At 41.1% G+C, this 25967-nt stretch overlaps 1 protein-coding gene and 1 long non-coding RNA gene across 7 annotated transcripts in view; both read left to right on the top strand.

Annotated features, from left to right (window-relative positions):
- Positions 1-25967, top strand: part of MAST4 (microtubule associated serine/threonine kinase family member 4) — a 519579-nt gene that overhangs the window by 75534 nt on the left and 418078 nt on the right. The window lies entirely within an intron of this gene.
- Positions 7-11836, top strand: LOC145722697 (uncharacterized). The gene is made up of 2 exons (XR_014147159.1): positions 7-2720; positions 3483-11836. It is a non-coding gene; the product is annotated as an uncharacterized LOC145722697 (long non-coding RNA).

Raw genomic sequence — 25967 nt, 5'->3', positions numbered from 1 at the left:
GGTATATTTTGGTCTGTTAGAAGAAACTGTATCCCAAAATTTTAAAGAGAACAACTTATGTATATATACCAAAAATAAGGTTAAGTACTAGGAAGGGATAGAATGTGACTCTAAAAATGAAAAATAAAAAAGATTTTTTTAAAAAAGGGATTGATAAGATGTTTGTTGAAAAAGGGAAAAGAGAAATTTAAAAAAAAAGAAAATTAAAAAAATTAACTTTGAAAGACTAAAGAATCATGGGAAAAAAGCCATGGATTCTATGTGCAGTATTCCCCTAGCGCTGGAGTTGTGCCGTTCTCATTGATCGGTAAACTTGGTCTTGGCTGGCTGCTCTTGCTGATCTTCTGGGGGAGGGGCCTGTTGCCGTGGTTCCCAAATGTCTTTGCTGGAGGCGGAATTGCCCTGCCCTTGCCCGGTCCGGGCTAAGTAATCTGCTCGGGTTTGCTCTCAGGAGCTTTTGTTCCCTGCAAGCTTTCCGCACAGCTTTGGAGGACGACAGTGAAACGGCAGCCTCCCAATCTCTGCTCTGGAGGAACCGAGAACTCAGGGCCCTGCTCTTCAGTGAGCCCTAGAGAAAAGCAGTCAATCACTCCCGGCTCCCCCGTCTCTGGCCGCACTCCGCGCTCACCTGGCCAGTGACCGAGCTTTTCTATCTCTGGCACCCGACTCAGTCTGGAGTCTCCAAACCCAGCAGATCCCTGTGGTGCGCTCCCGCGCCGCTCCTCCAGGGGGAGGAAGGGGAGTCTCCCTGGATCTGCCGCTTGTTGGGTCCCTGCTGGAGGAGCAGTGGCCCGACTGAGCCACGGATCACGCTTTATGGCAATCCCGAGCTGAGAGCCCGCGCCTCGGCTCCATCTCTGCAGCTGGCTTCCCCGCTCCGATACCTGGGAGCTCTGCCGCACTCAGGCACCCCCGGTCTTTCTGTGACCCCGAGGGTCCTGAGACCACATTGTCCCAGCGAGGGTTCCACCCCCCGCTTAGCCACTAGAGCGACGTCCCTCAGCAGAGCCGGTAGCGGCTGATGGAGTCCCCCTCCCCTGCCGTCTATCCTCCCGAATATCGCTGCGGATTCACTTCTCCACACGCACGTCCTACCTTCCAGAAAGTGGTCGCTTTTCTGTTCAGAGAGTTGTTGCTATTCTTTTCTTTGATCTCCTGTTGAGTTCGTAGGTGTTCAGAATGGTTTGATCCCTATCTAGCTGAATTCCTGGGATCAGACGAAATTTAGGTCTCCTACTCCTCCGCCATCTTGCTCCTCCCCTCACGTTGATATATATTTTTTAAAGATATTCTTTATTTGTGAGAGAGAGAGAGAGACAGAGAGCACAAGCAGGGGGAGCAGCAGGCAGAGGGAGAAGCAGGCTCCCTGCTGAGCAGGGAGCCCGATGTGGGACTCGATCCCAGGCCTCTGGGATCATGATCTGAGCTGAAGGCAGCCGCTTAACCGACTGAGCCACCCAGGCGTCCCTCATGTTAATATTTCTCAGCTGTCCCTCGCGAGGATAAGAGTTTCCTCTCTTACCTCTGATGCCAGAGTGGAACTTAAGAACAGCTTAGTTCACAGTATCAGAATTGCAGCTGTATGCCCCAAGTCGGATTGCTTCCTCATCAGCCTGCAGTCAGCTCTGAGCCTATGTTTCTTCCACACCCCTATCCCTACAATATTCTGCTTTTTAAAAAAAATTACTTAGTAAGTTCCAGTTTCTCCCTACTCCATTTCAAACTGCCTCTCCACCCTCCCCACAGCCTTGTAGGAGCTTGTGAGCCCTATGGGCAGATAGGATAACACATATGTTTCTGGTAGTGCCAAATATGTAATTGTGCACCTTCTATGGAAAGCATTTATACAAAATTTAAAATGTAAAATATAGCCATCATATTTTACACTTATTTAGCTAATCTTTTTAGTGGTTTTAAATTGGTTGCCATTTATAAGGCTTAAAGTCAAGGGTGCAAAGAATGTCCTATTAAAAAAAAAAAAGTGGTTTTAGTGGATTGGTAGAAATCCTGACTTCAGTTACCTATCTGAAGTTGTTTGGTTTCATAACTTGTTTTCTGGCAGCTGTTTTTTTTTGTTTTTTTTTTAAGAATAAACTTGACTTTAAAAAAGACATTCATCATAAAGTCAGTTGATATTTTCTGTCCTAATTGAAGGTGATGTAGCAGTTTTCCAGGTGCATATGTATAGCACAGAACATTACCTTGTGAGTCTATTGCATAAGTTGTCTAACTCTCTTTATAGCCAAGTCTTATATCCATGAGAATTGTCAAATTTTTCCACTGTTGGGTAAACCTTTGGCTTGCTTTGGACATTAATGCAGTGTGACTCAGAATCCTCCTACGGTCATGCTTGCTCCATATTTATTTTTAAGCAAAGTTCCCACAAGGTTCAGGTGCCTTTGCCTTGAAGCACATCTCTGCCAAGTAGACCAAAGACGTTGACTTATTTTTCCAGACTGCTCTATATTAGCAGTGACACTAGGCTCATTGGTAAGGGTGCCTGCAACTTTGACACACTTACTCAAGTAGGTATGATGTAACCTTAGGAATGTTCTGGCCATCATACCTCCTGAAGCACTCTCTGGAAGCAGTTCTGTTCATGGCTTCAGAGCAAGTTTGGGTCAGCTGAGCCTTAATGGCCAGGCTAATCTCTAACCATTTTGTAGACTTGAATTCTTCAGTGGTTGAACCTGCAGGGATGGCCGGGACCCTGTGCTCTGGTGAGAGGGTAAAGATGAAAAAGGGTTGCTGAATCTTGATATCTTTATTCTTTTCCCTCAGACAAGAAAAGTACCAGTCTTCCCACATTCTCTCTTAAATGGTTGGTAAATACTGCAGAATCATTCCTAGTGCTTCTGGAATGAGACAGAGAGAAAAGAAGATTGCTTTATTATAATAGACTACCTGACGGAAGAATGATTCCCATTCAGGGCAGTGATTTCTCAGTCTGAGAACTAGGGTGACATTCTGGGCTCTTACTAGGGGACGGGAGAGGTGGGCAACAATCTTTTTTGGACCAAGACTGGCCACCACGGCTAGTAGTACAGATCCAGTAAAGACCTGCCCATGGCAGTCATTCTGGTGTATGGGAACTGGGGATGGAGTTAACTGAAGAGGAACATTTTGTAAAATTTGGCTTAAAAGGTCTACATTTAAATTTATGTCCCTAACCTTTCCTCATCAGAGTAAAACCACAAAAGAACTTCCAGGCTTTTCAGGCATTTCAACATTTATCCTGTCACCAGAAAAAAAATTTGAAAGGAGGATCTGAGAGTCTCTTAGTAACAGTGTCTTAAGAGCCAGTAACTGCTCTGCTTATAAACAGTTTCTTTTTTTGCAATTTAAGCTTTAGTGAAAATGAAGACAGTTGGTTACTTTGATCTTCATAAAAATGCTTCATATTCGTGAAGACCATTAATTGCTACTTAGTATTCTTTTCTTCAGGCCATCTGATCTCATGTTGCTTCATCATTTTATCTTAGGTCTCTGCTGAAATAATCTTGTGAGCTGTTAGAGACCAGGGCCAGATTCGGTCTGTACCCTAGTCCAGATTGCTTCATTCCCAGAGAGAGGAAGTTGGACTCCTTGAAATTCTCGAGTTTCCTGAGCTCCATGGTGATGGCTCTGCCTCAGTCTATTCTTGCCTTCCTTCCAAAACCTACCACAGTTTCATCTTGCCTGCAAAACTTCAGTTCAGCACCTGTTACTTTGACCCGCCTTGATCTTAAAAATGCAGTGGCTTCAAACTTGTTGGGAATTCTAGGTCTGCCCTTGCCCACCCATGGCAGTGACCTTCAAGGTGCTTGTCCCTGAAGTTGATGAATAACATCTCCAGTGACTATGTAACCTTAGCTCTGTGTTTCTAATTAAACAGTTCACTTTTTATCCTAACAGTCATTAAAAGGTACAGTGTCTGGTAGTGTAGCATATTGAACAGTACTATCCACATGGGAAGCTTAAGTACTACAAGGGGGTAGCAGGATTTCAAATTACATTCCCTTAGATCTTACTGAGTAGGAACATAGATCTTTTGGGTTGTTTTTTCACATGATTTGGGTACACCTAGAATTGGCCTTCTCTCTTGGAAAGCTTTACGTATATTGTCGGCATGTGATGTGGAAACTTTCTGGGGCAGTCAGAATCCTTGCAGTTGCATTAATCATTATAAGTAATAATTAATCTGCGTGGGTTGATGGAAAAGCTCTGTTCCCCCACTAATTGGGCATGTGACCTTAGACGAGTCATTTAGCTTGTAATGCTTCAGTTTCTTCATTTGTAAACTGAGACCCCTGATATCCACCTTGTCTACTTCACAGGATCACTCATTTGAGGATTAGATAGGAATAAAGAAGTATTTGAATAACTTTGAAATATTTTGTCAGTATAAGGTGTTTAGTGCTATTAATAAGGATGAATATCTGGGAATGAGATTAATTTTCGTGTTTCTCAGATTTCAGAAACCATGTAACCTTTGTTGAGAAGCTGTAGAAGTTTGTTTTCATTGTCCAAGATAAGAAAGTATTTGCTGTGGTTTTCTTCTCATTATTGCTTCCCACCCTTGCGCTAAAATGTCACATGCCATTAGCTATTAATTTTCAGAAGATTTTCAAACTCCCTTTTCTTCTATTACTAGAATGTTCTAAAAGATACCTCACTGCTCCCTTCTCTTGCCTTGATTATGATTACTTCATCCAAGCTGTGGGCCCTTTATGGGCTTTCTTCACATACTTGTTTGAGTTGTGAAAGAAGAAAATACGGTTAAAGAATTTCTTATCCAGCCCTGTTTTGAGATGGTCACTTTGAAGACAGGGCAGGCCATAGAACTTTTGATGGAGTTGTTTTTACATTAATAACCTTATCTCTATAGTTCTGGAAGTGTGAATGGGTCCACTGGTGATTATGCTGTTGATACCTTTTATGTAGAATGGCTACTCTGCAACCAGCATTATGAGGCCTTTGGGACATCTTGAATTGAAATTGGTTTCAATTTAGGGTGGTGAATAAGAATTGGGCATTTTGACTTCACCATACTCATTGCGTGATTGTTATTGAGGTCACTTTGCTAAGTGACTGAGACCAATGTGTTTAAGAACTGCTGTCCTAGGCCTGGTCCACACCAATAACTGCCCACACCTCCAGAATTTCAGTTTCAAATATTCCTTTATTTGACCACCACTTCCTACCCTCCCACTTATGTACTCCGCCATTTCGGCTTGGAAATCTCTAATCCTCCGGCTTTGCCTCTGTTTTATAATCTTTCATCCCTCTCATGGTCTGGCTTCCCTCCCAATCCAGCTTCGAGTAGGTGCACTGAACTCCAGCAAATCCCTTGTCTCTCTCTCTCTGCCAGTGGACAGTCGTTCACACAGACCTGACGATGTAAAATGCAGTCATGGAGCCTACAGTTGAGTATTCTGCAGACCGTCAACAAAACCAGGCTCACTGGCTCACTGCAGCTCTGCTGGACCATTTTGTTCCCATTCCCTGAGATGGTGGTGTCATGACACCTCTCCTCCCCTGTTCTCTCACCTTCTCTACTGGTTTGCCCATCCTTACACACCCACCCTTCATCTTGTGTCTACTGCAACCCTACACACTCCTGGGTTTCTTCTCCCTCACTGGCTGCTCTTCTCCCGATGGTTTTAGAGGAACCTCCTCCTCTGCTTAATCTACAAGGGTTGGCATGGTTCCACACTTTGTCCTTGGCTCTTTTCTCCCTCTAGACCTTTTTTTAAAAAGTGAGCTCCTAGTCCCTTGAATATAAACACACCTATAAAGTGGTGTCTCCTGCCCTCATCTCTCTCATGAGCGCCAGATTCTTGGTCCAGCTGTCTGCCTGGTATCTCCACTTGGATATCTGAAGGGCATCTTCATAAGCACAAGACGGGGTTCTAGGTTCCCCATCTCATAAATGGAACCAAGGTGTGTGCTCCAGAGCCCCCTAAGCTGTGAATTACTCTTCATTCCCCTGTGTTCTTCACACTCCCCACCTAGTTCTGTATGTTAGATGATCACTTCTAAACCACTCCTTCTCACCACTTCCCCTGTCATAACCCTCCTCCAGCACCACATTTTGCCCTGGGACTCTCCCCCAGTGCTGATCTCCCTCTTCCCCCTTGTCCTTCCTGACATCCTTCCTCTGTTTATCAGCTTGTATCTTGTCTAAAGCATAAACTAAGTCATGGTACTCTTCTGCTTAAAAACTAGTGACATCTCAATGCAATTAGGATAAAACCAAACTTCTTTTTGCCCCCCGCCGCAGGCCATGTGTGACCCAGCCCCCTTCGCCGGTTCGGACCCCTTCCAGCAAGGCCTCCCCAGCCACACTTGCCCTCCCACTTCCCGCATTAATACCTAGCTCTCGTCTCGGAGTCTTGGAGTTCGCTGTTATCTCTTCCTTGAATGCTGTCTGTCTTAGATCTTGTGGTGGTGTCTCCTCATTGTTTAATTCTCCCTCAGAGGTGGTGTCCCTCCGGAAAATGTCCTCACCGCCCTAGCTGAGGTGCAGCGTCGCCCCCCAGCGCCGGTGGTCTCCGGCTCGCGCAGCGCTTGCTTGTCCGCAGAGAGCCTCATGTTCCCGCGCATGTGCCTGTTGGGGTGGATGCCCGTCTGTCTCCTGCGTTTGAGCGCACCTTCTGGAGGCTTTGGTCTCGCTCAGCACTCCATGGGCAGTGCTTGTGTCATGGTGACGGTGCTGTGACCGAAACTGGCCGCGTGCGGTCTCAGCTTAGTTGTGGCTGTTGTCCGTAGCCTGGGGTCTTTCTGCCTCTGCAGCTGTGGCCCTACGGGGCCACTTCCCCTCTCCCTCCCTCATAGCGTAAGGTGTTAGGGCTAAAATGGAAGCGGGTATTTGTGTTTGCTCTGGTGGCAGCACAGAGAATAACGAATTACACTTTAAGGAGCAGAATTTTATTACTTTGCGTTTGTTAGCACCAAGATGGTTTATAGAAATTTGTCTGCTGTTTCATGATGGAAAATTCTGGTAGTTCTTCTCTCACCGTTGTAACCCCGTACAAATTATTGTTCTCTTTTTTCTAGTTGGTACTTTCTTTAATCTTGGTGAAGTCCCCTAAGCCTTAGATTTTGGTCTGATACGCACAAGTGCTTTGACTTTTGTGTTAATGTTGTTACAACTTGTCAAATTTGGGCAGCCTATTAGAATTTTATCAGCCGAAAAGTCACATTGAAGTAGAAAGAAATTGCTTATTGAAAGGCTTTATTAATAGTTAAAATATTTATTACTTTATTTTTCTTTTTAAACTTCTCAGTGCAATTCTTGTGTAGACCATGTAGCAATTTAGACCATTGAGAAGTGCACCTTTCTGGTTGATTTTTCCTAAAGATTGTCCTGCGTAGAAGTGCCTTCTCCTTGTAGCCTTCTGCGTCTGAATGTTCATCTGTTGTGATGGGAAGCAAGACTGTGAGCAGGTGCTTTCCCTGAATGAAATGGGGCTGTAATATAGATATATGTCATCACTGCATTAGGATTTCTGGATAACGTATTGAGATACTTTTTTTTTCTTCCCCTAAAGCAAATTGCTTGATGTGTGGGCTTTTTTTTTTTTTTTTTTTTTCATCTTTGTAAACACACTGAGAAATAGACCTTTGGAATGATTTAAGACTGCAATTTGGAAATATGTTTTTAATTTTTTGTGATAGATTGTAAATACTGCTTACCTTTTACTATTTATAATAGAATGAGGTATATTTATTCCTTAATCATGAAGGTAATCATTAATATAATTACTGAAGTATTGATTATCATTGCTAATGACGAGTATTACTGAAGTCACTACTACTGAGTATTTTAACATTTGAGCAGATGGTGATGAAGTTTGAATGGTAGTAGTTGACTCAGACTTGTCTTTTACTGCATAGGTTGGATGCTCATGACACTGGAGATACATTACACAACTTGCTTTCCTATAAATGTATCTTGAGTGCATTCTGAGTTGGTGGCACTCATGTTGCATGTCTTGTAGCACCTGGCTGTATTTTCTTTTGTGTTGTTTTGCTTCTCTTCCATTTTTTAATTATCGAGGTGCATCCCTGTGTCTCTGTTCACAGAACCTCTTAGAACTAGTTTTCTGTTTCCCTCACTGATTTTTGTGCTGGTCTGGATCTCACACCAGGCAAGGCAACGCGCCTTTGCTTGTCTAGTTTCCTGTGGTCCATTAGATGTTGATTTTCTCATCTTGAGTTTCTTAAGGGCTTAAGGCTACCACTATTTGAATTTAGATATTTCTTTTTAGTTAGGGCTTCATTTTAAAGAAAATTTTTACTTTTTTTTTTTAGAACTTGATCTTCAGTAAACCCAACATAAATGATGGAAAAAGAAGTAATTTGAAATGGAGGGAATAGGTCAATTCCTAATGCTGGGATTTCACAGCCTTGAGTCAGTTGCTTAACTTACTTTTTTCAGTTGCTTAATTTTTCTTGGATGTGATGGGCATACCTACCTTATAGGTTGTTGTTAAAAAAAAAGTTATATATGTGAAAATGCCTTGGAAATACTAGTTTTCACCTCTCAGAGGACTCAGCTTTACCAAAAACATGGACTTTTCAACTTAAAAACTTTTTTTTTTTTAAAGATTTATTTATTGGTTAGGGTGGGGAGAGAGAATCTCAAGCAGACTCCCTCCTGAGCACAGAGCCTGACATGGGGCTCAATCCCAGGACCCTGAGCTGAAATCAAGAGCTGGCTGTTTAACTGACTGAGTTGCCCAGATGCCCCTCAAGTTAAAAACCTTTTAAAAATTAAATTCACACATGGTTCTTTTATACTTTTATAATTTTGTTCCTGGGCTAGTGTGATCCAGAGTTGGTAAGTAAGATACAGATTTGCATAGCTGATTTTTTTTCTTGTAAGCATTTATATGTCTTTATTATGCCATGTCTGTTGTATTTCTTTTTAAGATTTTATTTATTTGAGAGAGAGAGAGTGAGAGCATGAGAAGAGGGTAGAGTTAGAGGGAGAAGCAGGCTCCCCACTGAGCAGGGAGCCCAACGTGGGGCTTTGCCCGGGGTCTCTGGGATCATGACCTGAGCCAAAGGCAGACACTTAAACCAGCTGAGCCACCCAGGTGCCCTTTCCATGTCTGTTTGGAATGTCAAAGTCGTTCTTCTAAAAGTACATTCAATTGGGCTGATTCATTTGTTGATCAGAAAAATGGCTGTAGTATAGAGTACTTACTAAGTGCCAAGTGTTCAACCTTAGTTTAGCCTTAATTAGGAGGTGGGAATCGTAACAACTACAAAGATTACATGAGGTAAGTTATACAGGGACTTAGCACATTTAAGAAATAACTGTTAAGTAATCGGTTCTGAGCTATAGGCTAGACTTTGTTTTCCCTACAGCTGCTGTTCCAGCCTTCCCCCTCCTCCCTGATGCTCCCTATTCTACTTACCCTCTTATGAAATGCCTGCCACAGATCACCATTGTTCCTGCTCCTCTGCTTTATTCTTACATATCTTTTGTGTCTTCCTGTGCATAAGAATCTGGAGCTTATTGTCCTTTAAGTAGGCGGTCAGAAATTTCATATATTTTAGGGTACCAGGTACTCTGGAAGAAGATCACTCAACTAGCATGAGGGTTTTTATGGGCTTCCTAATCTGGGATCAAGCTGTGAATATTTTGTGTCTCCCAAGCCACAGAAACTGCACTGAATAGTCATCATGGTTCTTCTGGGGACCTAGTTCCTGGATGGGGCTCCCTTCCAAAATGATCCAGAAGCTGTTTCTGGAGAGTGGATATTGGAGGAGCAGATTTCACGTTTTTTATTTACATGCGGTAATTTGGAATTCTGCTTGCACAGATTCATTTGAGATCATCTAAAGATTAAACTTACTGTGTGCTGTCTGCATTTCCCCACAGCTTCCTTTTTTTTCCTATTTTTAATGGGTATAGCATGAGCATGTTTAGAATGATAATGACAGAAACCTCACCATAATTAAATACATGTGCTGCTTTAGTTGTACGAAAGTCCCAGGTGTGTTTCTAATCTCTGCTGTACTGGTACATAGGAATTTTATTTTTTAAGATGAAAACAAAAAATATAAATGATAAAAACAAAATCTGAGCCGAATACGTGATTATACAGGCGAATGCTGTGGTGTGATCTTGGATGGCACAGTCAAATTATGTTTCAAAGGAATGGTTTCAGGTCCCCCCGAGTTGGCTCTGACACCTCCATTTAAAATACTGTGAAATGCAAACCTTGTTGACTACAGAATTCCGTTTTCAGTCTGTGTTCTTAGAGCCATATGCCTGGCATTTACCATTAAACATTATTTAAAATCTGAGCCCTCAGAACCTTGTGACTTACCATCAGAAGACATGTTTCCATTCCCTTAGAATACTCACTTTGTTTTAATGTGTTAATCAGTGACTCAACCAAAATTAATCAATAAATTCAAAGTCCTTTTGTATATTGTAATTATAACAGCCCACATGTTTCAGTGTGTGCTGTGGGTTAGGCAGCATGTTGGAGGCTTCGTGTAGATTATTCTGCGTCCTCTTTCAGCACCTCTCAGGGGGTCAGTACTGTTGTCCCTAGAATACTGGTGGGGGAGTGAGGTGAAATAACTTCCCCATGGTCGCACAAGATCTAAATGGTAGTATCAGAGGCCAAGGCCCCATGCCAGTAGCATGTACTGTATGTTGCTTTGGGTCTTAAACTGTCCTCAGTATACGAATCAGTTGGGAAGTTGATTAATATGAAAATATCTGGGCGCTGTCCTGAGATTAGTAACTCTAGCTGCAGCCTAGGAACCTGCATTTTTAATAGCCAACCCCCTGTGATACCAGTTGAGTTGATCCAGGGACTACTCTGAGAAATAGTGCTCTACTGTCCCCAGAATTTTTTTTCATCTTCAACAGTACAAGGGACTTGAGGGTAGCAGAGACAACTTGACCATCTAATTTACGCCTGTGATCATGACCGTAATCCATGCCTGGGGCAGAGGGGACTCAGTAAATACGCCAAGGTGAGTTGGAGGACAGAGCTGAACCCAAACACATCCCTTATTCATAATACCATGTGAAATGGGAGGGGCGATTTGTAATTTGAAATTTAAATTTATTGTAAAAGGAAGTAGCATTTGAGGTTAATAAGACATGTCATTCTGTATATTCTTTTAAGGAATGTTAATTGTCATGATTGTTGTCCATTACTTCTTCTTACTGAATGCTACTCTGCCAAAACGTAGAATTTTCTAGAAAAATGTGTGTTCTGATGGTGGAACAGAGAAGTGGTAACTTTTTGTTGTTTAAAGTGATGAGATGAAGCCCTCAAACCAGTGTTTCATAAACATTCTTCATCTTTGGTTAGTCCCTATCTTTCTTCAGACCAGGCATTTTGAATAATTGCCATTATGTAAAATGGGGATTTAGCTCTCTGGGGACAATCCAGCAGAGTTTAACTTAGATTTATAAATAGCCATAGCTGAATTACTCTGTGTTGAGTAAATGTTTTGAGCACAAGAAACTTTGCTCTTAGGCTTTATCTGAACGTCTAAAAATAACAGTGGTAATAATATAGTTTCTTTATAATCTGGTGTAAGTCAGGAAACTTTAAATGCAGTGCTAGTCTTTGAAAACTACTGTAATTTTTTTGTTTTGCATTAAGAATTTTTTATTGGAGAATTGACAAAGTATTGTATTTGTTTCAGATGTACAACATAGTGATTCGGTATTTATATACATTTTGAGGTAGTTACCACAGTAAGTCTGATAGCCATCTGTCACCATACAAAGCTGTTACATTTTTATTGACTTTATTCCCTGTGCTGTACATTACATCCCCATGTCTTATTTTATAACTGGGATGTCGTATCTCTTCATTCTCTTCACCTCTGCTCTCTCCCTCCCCCCGCCCCCCACCCCTTTGGCAACCGCCAGTTTGTTCTCTGTATCTAGGGGTCTGTTTCTGTTTTGCTTGTTCTTTGTTTTTTTTGTTTTTTTTTAATAGATTCCACATGTAAGTGAAATCGTACGGTTTTGGTCTTTCTCAGTCTGACTTATTTCGCTTTGCGTAATATCCTGTAGGTCCATTCATGGTATTGCAAGTGCCAAGATAACACTTTCAAAGCTATTGTAATTTTTACTTGAAAGTATACCTGCCCTGGGTGGCTCAGTTGGTTAAGCGTCTGCCTTCGGCTCAGGTCATGATCTCAGGGTCCTTGGATCGACCCCCACATTGGGCTCCCTGCTCAGTGGGGAACCTACTTCTCCCTCTGCACCCCCCTCCCCTGCTCGTGCATGTCCTTTCTCTCTCTCTTTATCTCTAAAATAAATAAATAAAATCTTAAAAAAAAAAAAAAATGCCTGCCCTAACTCTGAAAGCTTTGTGGTGCTCCTGGACTTGGAGCAGTAAGGCTCCATCTGGGCCTTAACCTGTTTCCCTATAGGGAGGCTTCCACCTGAAGAGAGCCCAGTCTGACTTAAGAAGATACCAGTAGAGGGCCAGAGCTCTTCTGCTCCTGAATTCCAGTTCCTCCTCATGGAGGACTATGAGCTAGCCACTACTGTTGAAAGTGATAGAAAAGGTTGATTCTTTTGTGGACTAGAAATACCAGATCGACTAGCATACAACAGGTTCTACTTTAGCACTCATTTGTGCCAATTTTCAGGCACCTTGTGTGGTAGTGGTGGTCACAGCTCTGTGTCCTTTGTACCTGGGTTGGGCTGCAGGTGGGGGAGGATGGCACTTGATGGGTGTATCCCTATTCTGGGGCTGTCACAACAAAGTATCAGGGTCTTGGCTCTAACAAGAGACATTTATTTCCTCACAGTTCTGGAGGCTGGAAGTCCAAGATCAAGGTGTTGGCAGGGTTGATTTTATTCTGAGGGCCTTTCTCTTTGGCTTGTAGGTAACCATCTTCTTCCTGTGTCTTCACATGGTGGTTTTTTCTCTATGCTTGTGTCTTAATCTCCTTGGATTGGGTTAGACACTACTCTAGTGACTTCGTTTAATTTTAATTGCCTGTTTGAAGACTGCATCTCCAAATATAGTCACAGTCTGAGGTACTGGGTCTTAGAACTTCAACATATGAATTTGATGGAGGAGACGTAATTCAGCCCATAATTGGGAAAATGTTTAGACCCTGGAGTGATAAACACGAAGGGCATATACTGTGGTAAGGAGCAGTGCCTTTCAAACTCTTTATTGTGAAGTATTTGAACTCTTTGTGTTGACTTCAAAGGGTTGATTTCTTGGGCTAGCATGCATTCCATACTGCTTAATGAAATAGTTACTACAAGGCAAGAGCTTGTGTTGTCACGGATAATACTAACAGTTACCATTTGAGTGTCCATAAGTACCAGATCTTTCACACATCTACTCTGATCTTTCCAGGGAAGGGGATGGTGCTGATAGATGCATTTAATATGAGAAGACTAGAAATCAAAGAAATAACTTTTCTAAGTTCACAAAACTACCAAGTGAGAGTCAAACCCAGCTGTGCAAAACTTGTCCTAGTTTTATTACACCCTGTGGCCCCTGTAGCTAGCATGTTTGCTTTTATGATTTGTGGAAAAAAGTGTAAGACTTGGGAGTTGGAAAAATGAGATTAGTGTCTTGGCTTAACCGCCAGCTTGGGTTACACTTAACTCTGAACTGCATTTTCTTTTTTTTCTTAAAAATAAAATCTTAAAGGGCGCCTGGGTGGCTCAGTTGGTTAAGCGACTGCCTTCGGCTCAGGTCATGATCCTGGAGTCCTGGGATCGAGTCCCGCATCGGGCTCTCTGCTCGGCAGGGAGTCTGCTTCTCCCTCTGACCTTCCTCCCTCTCATGCTCTCTGTCTCTCATTCTCTCTGTCTCAAATAAATAAATAAAATCTTAAAAAAAAAAAAATCTTAAAAAAAGAAATCTCTATACCCAAGGTAGGGCTCAAACTCACAACCCCTAGATCAGGAGTTGCATGCTCTCCTGACTGAGGCAGCCAGGCCCCCCTGCACTGCATTTCCTTTCCTTTTCCTGTTCCTTTTCTTTCCTTTTTTAAAAATATTTTATTTATTTTTTTGAGAGAAAGAGCATGCGCGCGCACAAGTGAGGGGAGGGGCAGAGGGAGAGGAAGAAGCAAACTGCTTGCCGAGCAGGGAGCCCGATGTGGGGTTCGATCCCAGGACCTTGGGATCATGACCTGAGCTGAAGGCAGACACTTAACCAACTGAGCCACCCAGACGCCCTGCACTGCACTTTCTTGATCGTGAAGCATCATGGGTATGACTGTCTGGCCAATGGCTGAAAGATGGCACGACACTGTGAATGGGCCTCTCAGAGTCTCAATGAGCTCTTGGTGATGTTGAATTTTATTGGTAGAGTCAGGATTGCATGACACAAAGAATGTTTTGTTGGAGCTCATCATATTAACTGACTTCAGTGAGCTGCTTGAACTCTGAGCTTTGGTTGCCTTTTCCATTAGAAGGACAGTAGTGGCTTCTGTGTGGTAGCCAGTGTATACTGTTCTGACCTCCTTATTGGGATTGAGTTTGTGGTTGGCTTTCTGCATTGCCTCAACTTGGCCTTCTGTTTATAAGGGGTAAACAGTCATTTCCCTCTAGTTACAGTGAGCTGCAGATTTGCCTGTTGTTCAGGTCTTAGACGGGTTTTCTGTTGTAAACCCATTTGTTAGCCATTAATCATTTAAAACAGTAATGATGGCTCCATAGCTCAGGGGTTAGAGCATTGGTCTTGTAAAACAGTAATGATAACATCCAAAAGAACTGAATTTCACTTTTCCTGCATTTTCTTCGACTAGAAGTGAATTTATTTCCTGGGGTGGTAGCATGTGTTTGAGAAAATAGAAATTTTCTGGGGAAAAAACACATTTAAAAATGCTGAAATTTTAAAAGTATGTGAAAATGGGATAAGTATTAATAAGAATTTACATTGAGAGATAATTATGGGGCTGTACCAGTAGAAAGCATATAATTTTCTTTGTTAAGACTTTGTTTTTCAAAGCTAGACTTCTTCTTTCATGACTGTTACTGGTTTTTTCCTAAAAGCACCCAAAACATTTTTTTTACAGGTGGCTGTTTCATAGAAATTTTCTGTGAAATTCTTTAATTTTTCCTTCTGTTAAAATTGACACTTTCCACATTTCCAGAAAGGCACCAAGAATATCACAGACACCACCCAGATTTAGCTGTTGTTGACAGTTTGCTTTCTTTCAGGTTTTTTTCTAGATTCTCAATTTCCTGAAGCTTCAAAATCCTTCATTGTTCTGCCTTTCAGGTAACAGAGAATGTATGTTTTGAGCTTGACCATATTACCTTCAGGGACATTGAGGCGTCAAAATGCATTTTCAAAGCCATATTGACATTTTGACTATTGCTCTCTCTCCATTTCCTATTGAGTTTACTGTAAAATCATTTTATATGCAATTATATGCTTTCAGTGAAAACCTAGTGAAATTAAGAATTCAGTGGGATTGAGGTGTACAGTGTTCATTCTATATCTGAATTTTGGATTGGAGTGCAGTATTAAGCCTATTCCCATATCACTGTGTTAATGGTGAAACTGATTCACCAGAGACCAAATGTGGGATAAAGAGAATCACCAGGGTGTTGGAATCTCCACTTAGTGACATACTAGCTTTGTGATTCTCAGTGTCTCTGAGCCTCTTCTGGTATTTGTAGGTGTTGCAGTAAGGTGATCTTAAGCTTTAGAAAATGAAGCGTTCCACCCAAATTTGGTACCATACAGGCATGTAGACTGCAAACTGTTTGAACTGTAGGACTGACTCAGCTTTTCCAGCTGGCCACCAGATACCTTCATACCCTTGGCTCCAATAATATAAGGGAAGAAAAAGTACTAGTCTCTGCTGCCTCCCTCCTTACATTGGTAAAGTCAGGACTTGCCCACTCTGGAACTGGCATGACCCATCTCTGCTTTGGTCCTCCTTGTAGTGCTTTAAGTTTAACTTCTTCCCTGTCTCTACTGGATTTATTCATTTAGAATTACAGAAACTGTGTGACTTTGCATTCAGATTCATTCTGATCTGATATGCTAGAGGAAGCAGTGGTTGGGGTGTGTGTGTATTATTATTTCCTAAAAATATGTATTAGGAAAATTATGTTTCTTTTAAACTCTATCATGCTATATGTAGTGTTGGTTATGTTTTCTAATATGTAACATGTCAAGGTCAAAGTATTAATACTTTTATTGTTCTTGCACTTGATAAGAGTACAAGAGAGAAGGACCCTGTGGTTACATCTTGACTTTGTGAGGTGGGCAGGCCTTTTCTCACTGATTGTTGTCTTCCTCCATCTTTTTTCCCTAGATGTGAGACGACAGACACATGCCCATCTTCTCTAGCCCAGTGGATTCACTGGAGCTTCTCTACTAAATTCTTAATCTAACTTTGTTAGTATAACATAATAGGTGGAATTGTTGGAAAACTGGAATTGTCACTCTAGACTCTTTATTTGCAAAAACCTCATGTTGTATTAGAATCATTGATTTATTTTTGTTTGTTCAGAATCTAATTCTTCTGGTTTCCTTATCGACTGCGTGGGTATAGTCAGTGGCCTCCTTATCTTTGTTTCTCTCCCTCACAGTGTGAGAATGGCCACGCTCTGGATTGCTCCCAACCAGGGCCTCCCCTAGAGGGGTTTATTTTATGAGTCATTTGGATCTAATGGTTAAAAAGAAAAAAAAATAGTTAAAATAACAACACAAAACCTCTGTTGATGTATACTACATGGATAGAAAAGTATACACATTACTTGTGTATAATTTGATGAACTTTCTCAGCGTACATTAGACCCGTGTAACCACAACCTGTATTAAGAAAGAGATTCCTCTTCCAGATGCTCTTGTGCATCCCTTCAAGTCCCTGCCACTTCACAGAGATCACGGCTGTTCTGACCTCTGCCCCTATGCATTCATTTGACCTGTTGTTGAACTTGATAGGAAGGCCATCCTACATTGTGCCCCATTGTGTCTGGTTTCGTTTTCCAACTGGGATGCCTGTGAAAATCCTGCCTGTTGTCATGGGTAACAGTTGTATATTCTTTCCCATTTCTGTATAGTATCCCATTGCGTCAATTTCCTGTTACTGTTGTAACTAAGTATCACAAAGCAGTTTAAAGCCCTGAAACTTTATTCTGGTACAGTTCTGCAGGTCAGAAGTCTGTAGTTGGGGCTGAAGTCACCATGTTGGCGGGACTCCGTTTTGTAGACTCTGAGGGAAGACTCTGTTTCTTGTCTTCTTCTGCTTCTCATGGCCACCTGGATTCCTTGCCTGAGGCTGCTCTCTCCATTGTCAAAACATGTCACTCCAGTATTGGCTGCTTCTTCACTTTACCTCTTCTGTCCTCAAATTTCCCTCTGCCTCCCTCTTAGAAGAACATGTGTGATTACAATCAGGGCCCACTTGGATCTTCTCCCCATCCCAGTCTCCTTAACTTAATCACCCTGCAACATCCTTTTGCCATGTAAGGTAGTAGTCACAGGTTCCAGGGATTCGGATGTGGAATTTTGGGAAGGGAGCATTTTTCTGACCATCACACCCATTGTGTGAAGATACTACCATGGATTTATCCCTTCTGCCCTTAACGTGTGTTGTTTTCAGTGCGGAGTCACTATGAGTCCTGCTGCCATGGGCACTCTTACACGTGGTATTTCATGACAATTGCATGTATCTGCCTAGGAGTTGGTTGTATGGTAATGTGTAAGTTTCGACCTTAGGAATCAGTGCCCATCAGTTTTTTTGAAGTGCTTATACCAACTTAAGCCCCTCCTAGCAGTGTATTAAAGTGCCAGATACCTGTTATAAGGAACAGAGCATAGTTTTGACCTGGCAGCTTTGTTTCAGAATTTAACCCATCGGTAGCTCCCATTTTAGACCCTTTGTATATAATCCAGGATTTTTCAAAGTACGTTTATGTGAACAGAGTCCTGAAGAGTAATGTAGGAGAAAAGTCTTCTTCACAAACTGAGGGTTGCTGGAGTGGAGGGGGGTGGGAGGGATGGGGAGGCTGGGTAATGGACATTGGGGAGGGTATGTGTTGTGGTGAGCCCTGGGCATTATATGAGACTGATGAGTCACAGACCTGTACCCCTGAAGTAAATAATACATTATATGTTAAATAACTGAATTTAAATAAAACAACGAAATTGGGAAATACTGGATCCTGCTAGGAGATTCAATTTGCAAATGAATATGGTAAAGATTTTAAGCCTGAGGGGCGCCTGGTGACTCAGTCAGTTAAGCGTCTGCCTTCGGCTCAGGTCATTATCTCAAGGTCCTGGGATCGAGCCCCGCATTGGGCTCTCTGCTCAGCGGGAAGCCTGCTTCTCCCTCTCCCACTCCCCCTGCTTGTGTTCCATCTCTCGCTGTCTGTCTCTCTGTCAAAATAAATAAAATCTTAAAAAAAAAGGATTAAAAAAAAAAGATTTTAAGCCTGTATTATTTCTGTTTGACTTGTTCCAAAGTGGATTTAACTTTGACTCAGTTTACCTCTATTGAGGTCTGAAAGAAAAAGAGTTCCAAGGAATACTCTTTGAAGATTCTAGAAGAAAACCATTAGGATGATTTTTTATTAAATTTTTTTAGAGAGAAGTTTATAGTTCACAGAAGAATGGAGAGGCAGGTACAGAGATTTCCTATATATTCCCTGCCCCTATGCATGCACATTCTCTTCCACTATCCATGTCCCCTACCGGAATGGTTTATTTGTCACCAATGATGAACCTACATTGACACATCACATCATGATCACCCCCAAATCCATGGTTTACCTTAGGTTTCACTATTGATTTTGTACATTCTGTAGATTTGAACAAATGTGTAATGACATCCATCATTATCGTATCATGCAGAGTAGTTTAATTGCCCTAAAAATCCTGTGTTCCACCTATTTATCCCACCCCCACCGGCTCAACTTCTGGCAACCACTTATCTTTTTACAGTCCCTGTAGTTTAGCCTTTTCCAGAATGTCATGTGGCTGGAGTCATAGAATATAGGCTTTTCAGATTGGCTTTTTTCACTTAGCAATGCACATTTGAGGTTCTTTTATGTCTTTTCATGGCTTGATAGCTCTTTTCTTTTTAGTGCCAAGTAATACTCCATACTCTGGTGTATCCATTTACCCTACTGAAGGACATCTTGGTAGCTTCCAAGTTTTGGCAGTTACAAATAAAGCTGCTATAAATATCTACGTACAGGTCCTTGTGGGGACATAAGTTTTCAACTCCTTTATTTAAATACCAGGGAACATGATTGTTGGATCATATGGTAAAAGTATGTTAGTTTTCTAAGAAACTGCCAAGCTGTCTTCCAAAGTGGCTCGGCCAGTTTGCATTCCTACCAGCAATGAATGATAGTTACCGTTGCTCCACATCCTTGCCAGAATTCAGTATTATCAGTCATTTGGATTTTGGCTATTCTCATGGGTGTATATGCAGCTCATTTAGTTTTAATTTATGTTTTCTGGATGGCATATGATATGGAGTATCCTTTCATATGCTTATTTGCTATATGTATATCTTATTTGGTGAGATGTCTATCCAGGTTTTTGGCTAAATTTTTAATTGGGTAGTTTGTTTTTTTAGTGTTGAGTTTTACGAGTTCTTTATGTATTTTGTTAACAGTCCTTAATCAGATTTGTCTTTTGCAAATACTTTGTCACAGTCTGTGGCTTATCTTCTCATGCTCTTGACACTCGTCCACAGAGCAGAAGTTTTTAATTGTAGTCCAGTCCAGCTATCTCTCATTTCTTTCATGAATCACGCTTTTGGTATTAAATTTCAAAAGCTATTTCCATACCTAAGGTCATCTAGGTTTTCTCTTGTGCTCCAGGAGTTTTATAGTTTTCTATTTAACATTTAAGTCTAGGTACGTTTTGTGTTAATTTTTGTGAAGGGTGTAAGGTCTGCATCTAGATTCATTTTCTTGCATGTAGATGTTCTTGCAACACCATTTATTGAAAATAGTCTGTACTCTTTTTTTTTTTTTAAGATTTTATTTATTTTTTAGAGAGCGAGCGAGAGAGAAACAGCATGAGAGGGGAGAGGGTCAGAGGGAGAAGCAGGCTCCCTGCTGAGCGGGGAGCCCGATGCGGGACTCGATCCCAGGACCCTGGGATCATGACCTGAGCCGAAGGCAGACGCCCAACCATCTGAGCCACCCAGGCGCCCCTGTCTGTACTCTTTATGTTGGTGTTTGTTCTTTTGTCAAAAGTTAATTGACAATTTATGTGGGTCTGTCAGGTCTTCTCTGTTCTGTTCCATGAATCTATCTGTCTGTTCTTTCACCAGAGCCATATAGTCTTGATTACTGTAGCTTCATAGTAAGTCTTAAAATCAGGTAGTGTCAGTCTTCCAAGTTTGTGCTTCTCTTAAAATTGTATTGACTATTCTGGATGTTTTGTCTCTTTATAAAAAGTTTAAAATCACTTTGTCAGAGGGCGCCTGGGTGGCTCAGTCCATTAAGCATCTCCGTTCGCTCAGGTCATGATCTCAAGGTCCTGGATCAAGCCCCATATCAGGCTCCCTGCTTAGCGGGGAGTCTCCTTCTCCCTCTACCCCTCCCCCTCATGTGTGCACTGTCTCTCTCTTTCTCTCTCTCTCTATCAAATAAATAAAATCTTTTAAAAAAATCACTTTGTTAGTATCCACAAAGTAATTTGCTGGGAATTTAATTGGGGTTGCACTGAATCTTCTAGATCAAACTGGGGAGAACTGATATCTTGGTAATAATGACTCAGGATGATTTTTGCTAAAAAAGTATTAGAAGTTGTTACACTTGTAGAAGGTAAAAACACTAATTATATCTGAGTATTCTCTCTATAATGTAAAACTATATAAACCATCAGAAAATGGGTTGAATTTGCTTCAATTGAGTTTTCCTTTAGTGAGGCCTATGTTTTGGGGGAAAATTTATTTGTGTTAGTGTCATCTTAAGTTTTGTACCAAGAAGCCCAGAATAAAAAATAATTTCTACTGGGAACATTGTTGGTGGGATTCATCCAAAAAGGTTTGTTCCTTGTGTATTTATCCTCCACCCGGGTTTCTGCACACACTCCCCTGCCTCTTAAAGCAGCCTGCAGTAGAGGGAACATCTTGCTTCTTGTTTATTATTTCTCTTGGTCTGTTTTGTTTTGTTTTTCTTATTTGCATCTCTGGTCTGTAGGGGGGTGCTTGGCCATCAGATCCTAGGTGATGAGCACTCAGCTAGAGGAAAGTAAAGATTTCCATGGGGCCTTGGATCTTAGGAGGGAGGGTTTCCTAGTGGAGCTTGGACTGAATCCTAAGCCGAATCCTGAAGGAGGAGGACCCAGGATTTGACTAGGACTTTTTAGCCAGGTAGGGGAGGATGGAGGGAAGGATTCACTTTTGGTTAAATTGCTATTAAAGAAAGAAAGATGGCCAACGTTGCTGCCCCCAAGTACCCCCCCCCAAAAAAAGGAAATGCCTATTTCTTTGGTCTTTTAAACATAGCCTGTTTAAATAATTGTCTTTCTACGTAAAGGACAAAGTATTTTTAATGTTATAAAGTCACACCTTATGCTCCTATCCGTAAAGAAAAGAGTCCTTTGGCACTTTTAGTTTTGACTATTTTCTGACAAACTGTGGGTGAGTAGCATATCCAATGTATTAGTTTTGACATATGGTTACACCCAGTGCAGCCTCAGCCAAGCTGTCTCTGGGGATTACAAAGGCATAGAGTTAAATTTCCCAAGTTGGAAAAGAGGCTTTCAGAAATGAATTTCTCGCTCCGCTCTCAGTGACTTCTCTGCTATTTCCCTGGGGAGGTTGCTCGGCATTTAACAGATCTCCACGTTAGAAAAGTCTTCCAAGCATTTCAGTCTGAGGTATTTTTTTGGTGTCCTTGGCCTCACTTTGGTGTTGTGGAGGCTGTGTCGAATCTCCTTTATGTTGATATTTATAAAAGGTTTCTAGAAGATTATCTGTACCCATTATCACTGGGGTGGTCCTCAGGTACTAGTTGTCTTAGTCATTTCCATTTAGGCTTAGTCCTGCTGAGGTCGGAGGAAGCCATGTGACAACGGAGTCCAGGCCTGGTTCCCACCGCCTCCACACAGCTGTTAGCCTTCCTGCATCCCCGAGCTCTTGCTGGGACACGAGGGACTTCATTTCAGCTGTGACAATGTTTTGTTGCTCTTGGCCATTGCACAGAGGCTCACATCCTGTATGCTTTAAAAAATATCTTCTTTGAAAGACTCTTTTTGATATCTGTGGGGTTTATATGGTATGATATGTATGTTTAAAACCAGCTTTTGGTTTGCTTTGCCAGGGTAATAAAGCATAAGCAAAATGAAAGGGGACATACTGGAAGGTATTTTTAGAAGTACCTTAAGTTTACCGTTAAGTATGGGTTATCAGATTACAAAATCTTCTTGCTCATTAAGTCAGACACAGGGCCTCTTACATGCTGGTATTTTGTTAGTTTAGTATGGGCTTTTCTTAGGAAAGGCTCTTTAGAAGTGTACCGGACTCCAGGGCCTAGAGCCAGTTCCAGGGCCCGGCAGAGGTGGACCGTCGAGAGCAGGACTGCCCCAGGGTGTGGAGGGGACGACTTCAGGGCTGGGGCTCTGGCAAAGTCACATGGCACAGACATGGCTGTGGTGTCTCCCAGGTGGCCCTTTGCAGAGAAAAGGGCTGTGAGCCTGGTGAACAAACTTAGAGGTAGCTATTACAGGTCATTGTGTTTGATAATAACACAGTTTCATGGTTTCAAGAAAAACCCTTGTTTGAACTTTACATGCATTCCTAATCTCCCCAAATTGACCTTGATTGTGCCCTGTTACCGTAATGCTTTGTTATCCTCATTTCTTCTTCCTCCGCATATGTAGCCTGTATATGAGGTCTTATTCCTTCTTGGTTACTCTCTCTGCTGTTCAGTTTTTCTTCCATGCTTCTTGTTTGACATCCAGTCAAGTTCTTCAATAACACTTAGCTTTTTCAAAGAGTAACCTTGTTTTGTACTTAATACCTTCGTCTCTCACGTGCTTAACTCACTAGCTCTGTATTGCCTCCTCTTCTGGTCTTTCACAGCAAGTACAGTTACATCCTGGCATTTTCTAAGAAACAACAAATTTCCTGAATTCTCTGGAGGAAAAGCAATGGATCTTTCAAATACAGAATGGTTGGAGTGAGTTATGGAACTGAACTGCCTGTGTTTGGGAATTCTTTTTCTTTGGGAAGCTAGGAATCCACATATAGTGGATTTCATGAGGTTCCCTTGCACTAGAGTTGACTACAGCCAAGAAGGGACCACCTCGGTTACTTCCTTTTGCTTGGTGATTTAAAAGGCTTTCTCAAACCTCCAGAGTTTCAAATGAGGATGTTAAGTAATTCTTTTTGGAGGAAATATAAACCAACTAATTCAATACCTAATGAGCTTTCTTCCCAGTGGGAAATGAGTGTAAAATAAAGTTGGCCAGTTTTTAAAGTTTTCTTTTCCTCCTTAAGCTGAGGAATTTCTTATTTATAAACTATCAGCTGAGTAAATATTAAGACCGAATGTTCAGTAGGTTATACATAATCCTATACCTTTTACAAGGTGAGCTGACATAAACTATTCTTGCCTTGCCATTCAGTGTTTTATAAATTTGTTTTTCCTGAATCATTGAAATTAGGGCACATATCAAGATCTACTACATTATTAAAATGCAATTAAAACAGACTTTTTTTCCTTAGAGAATTTGTGTTTCATTTTAGAAAAGTTTGTGGTCACCTGCTTGAATTTATGCTTAAGTTTTTTTAAGCATTGGCCATAGTTAACTCTCCTGAGGACAGGGAATAGTTAGCTTTATAAGGAGATATTAAATATTAGTGGTAGGAGTAGATATTAGTGTTTTAACACAGTAATAATAGTAATAACTAGCTAATATTTGTTGAGCACTGATTGTGTGCTTCTGAGGCTAATGGGAGGATTTTGGAAGTTAATTGTGAAACAGGGTCTCAGATACTGGCTAGTGAAAGATTAATGTGAGTTTCCTAAAATATCTTATTAGGAATGATTTTTTTGATTTGTTTTTCCAAATGCAGTTTTAACATCTAACAATATGATCACATTATAACTGTATGTGATTTGATAATTATATTAGGATTTTTTATTTATATTTATGAGTAAGATGGATTTATATTTCTTAAACTCATTTTTGGAGTTTCTATGTTCAGGTTATGCTGGGTTTTATAAAATGGGAAACTTTCTTTGATTTTTTTTTTCTATACCATATAACATGTTTAAAAAGCATAAAAATTCTGTCTCATAAAGGTTTGATAGTGCTCCCCTGTAAAATCCCCTGTAAAATCATTGTCAGCATTGTCTGTTTCCATACAGTTATTGAATTGTTCAGAGTCTGCTTCTCAAGTCAATTTTGACAATTTATATTTTCTTAGGAATCCTTTCTTTTCATCTAGGCTTTCAAATTTTCAGCATAAAAATCATGTGTATTCCCTTATACTTGTATTAAATTTCCTTTGTCTCTTTGGCTTATATTCATTTTATTTCCAATGTTGTATAATTGTATTTTCCCTCTTGATGAGCTTTCTGAGAGGTTTGTATATTTTATTGATCTTTTCAAAGAACCAGCTGTTCTACTGCTTATATTCTAATCCCTTAATTTCTGTTTTATCTTTTTAATGATTCTTTCTTTTGCTTCCCTTAGGTTTATTTGATTTTCTTTTAGCTTGTTGAGTTGAATCATTGAATATTTTATTTTCTTACTTATAATGAAGTTGGCTTTTTTTAGGGTGACTTTTTCTGATCCCCTCTTTCCTCAGATTTTAAATATCTTTCCTTCCATCTTCACTCTTAGCTGATGAACTTGATCCCTACATTGGTGAGAAAATTGAAACAGAAGAGAGACTTCCCCCACCCAGTGTCTACACTCATAACCTCTCTCTTCCTGCTTGTTGCTTAGGTAACCGTTCATGCTAGTCAGAGAATAGTCCCAAGTAACTAATCATGCTCATGTCTAAGGCCAGTCCCTTTCTTAGTGTCCCCATCCTGTCTCCTTTCACCTAGTCAGAAGAAACCACCCATGGCCATTGGGGGTATTGAGGAGTAGTTGGTTAAAGCTACCAACTTGCAACTAATAGATAAATAAGTTTTTGAGAATCTAATCCACTTCTCAGTGATTACAGTTAATAATACTATATTATAAACTTCAAACTTGCCAGGAGATTAGATCTTCATTATACATTGCATCCAGAGTGTTGGTCTATGCTCAACAGAGCAGCCAGAGTGATCCTTTCAAAATGTAAGTCGGATCCACCCACTTTGCTGCTCAAAATTCTGCAGTTGCTCCACATTGCATTCAGAGTGAAAGTGTTATGATAGAGGTGTTAGGTAACACAGTGGTTGTAATCATATTGCAATGTATAAATGTATCAAATCAACATAATGTACACCTTACACTTACACAATGTTATGTGTCAATTACATCTCAATTTAAAAAAGAAACTACGTTACCAATTCTCCCCTCTCTTTACCACAGGTTTTCCCTCTCCTGTATCATGCTTGACTGCACACAAGCATGCTACACTAGTTGGATCTCCATAAGCCTTCTCTTGCCCTGCTTTCCTACCAGATGTTCACAATGTCATTGCTGAAATGGGCAGCCACCTCCAAAAAGTTATTTTTATTCATGGCCTCAAATTCATTCTACTTCTAGTCTCTCGAACCCCCAGACTAGTAGGCTTTCCTCCTCTTACTTCATAGAGACTATCTTGTTGAGGTTATCCCTTACTTCCATGGCTCCTTGAGCTACAGTAGTCATTTCTTAGACCTCATATGGCACAGCAAAGTCCTTTTTTTTGTGTCACATGTGGTCCTCACTTGGCCTCCAGGACATTTCAGACTCTTGGTGGTCTTCCTGCCTCACTGGTTGCTCCTTGTTACTCTCCTTTGCTGGTTCTTGTTTCTCTGGCCTCTTAACGTTGGAGCGCCTCAGGTATACTCTCGTTCCTCTTCTCTTGTCTGTTTTTAA

Source organism: Leptonychotes weddellii, chromosome 7 (assembly GCF_054177405.1).
Source record: "Leptonychotes weddellii isolate Sample4059 chromosome 7, ASM5417740v2, whole genome shotgun sequence".
Lineage (NCBI taxonomy): Eukaryota > Metazoa > Chordata > Mammalia > Carnivora > Phocidae > Leptonychotes > Leptonychotes weddellii.
The sequence above is the reverse complement of the archived record's forward strand: the minus strand, read 5'-3'. Positions and strand labels throughout refer to the sequence as shown.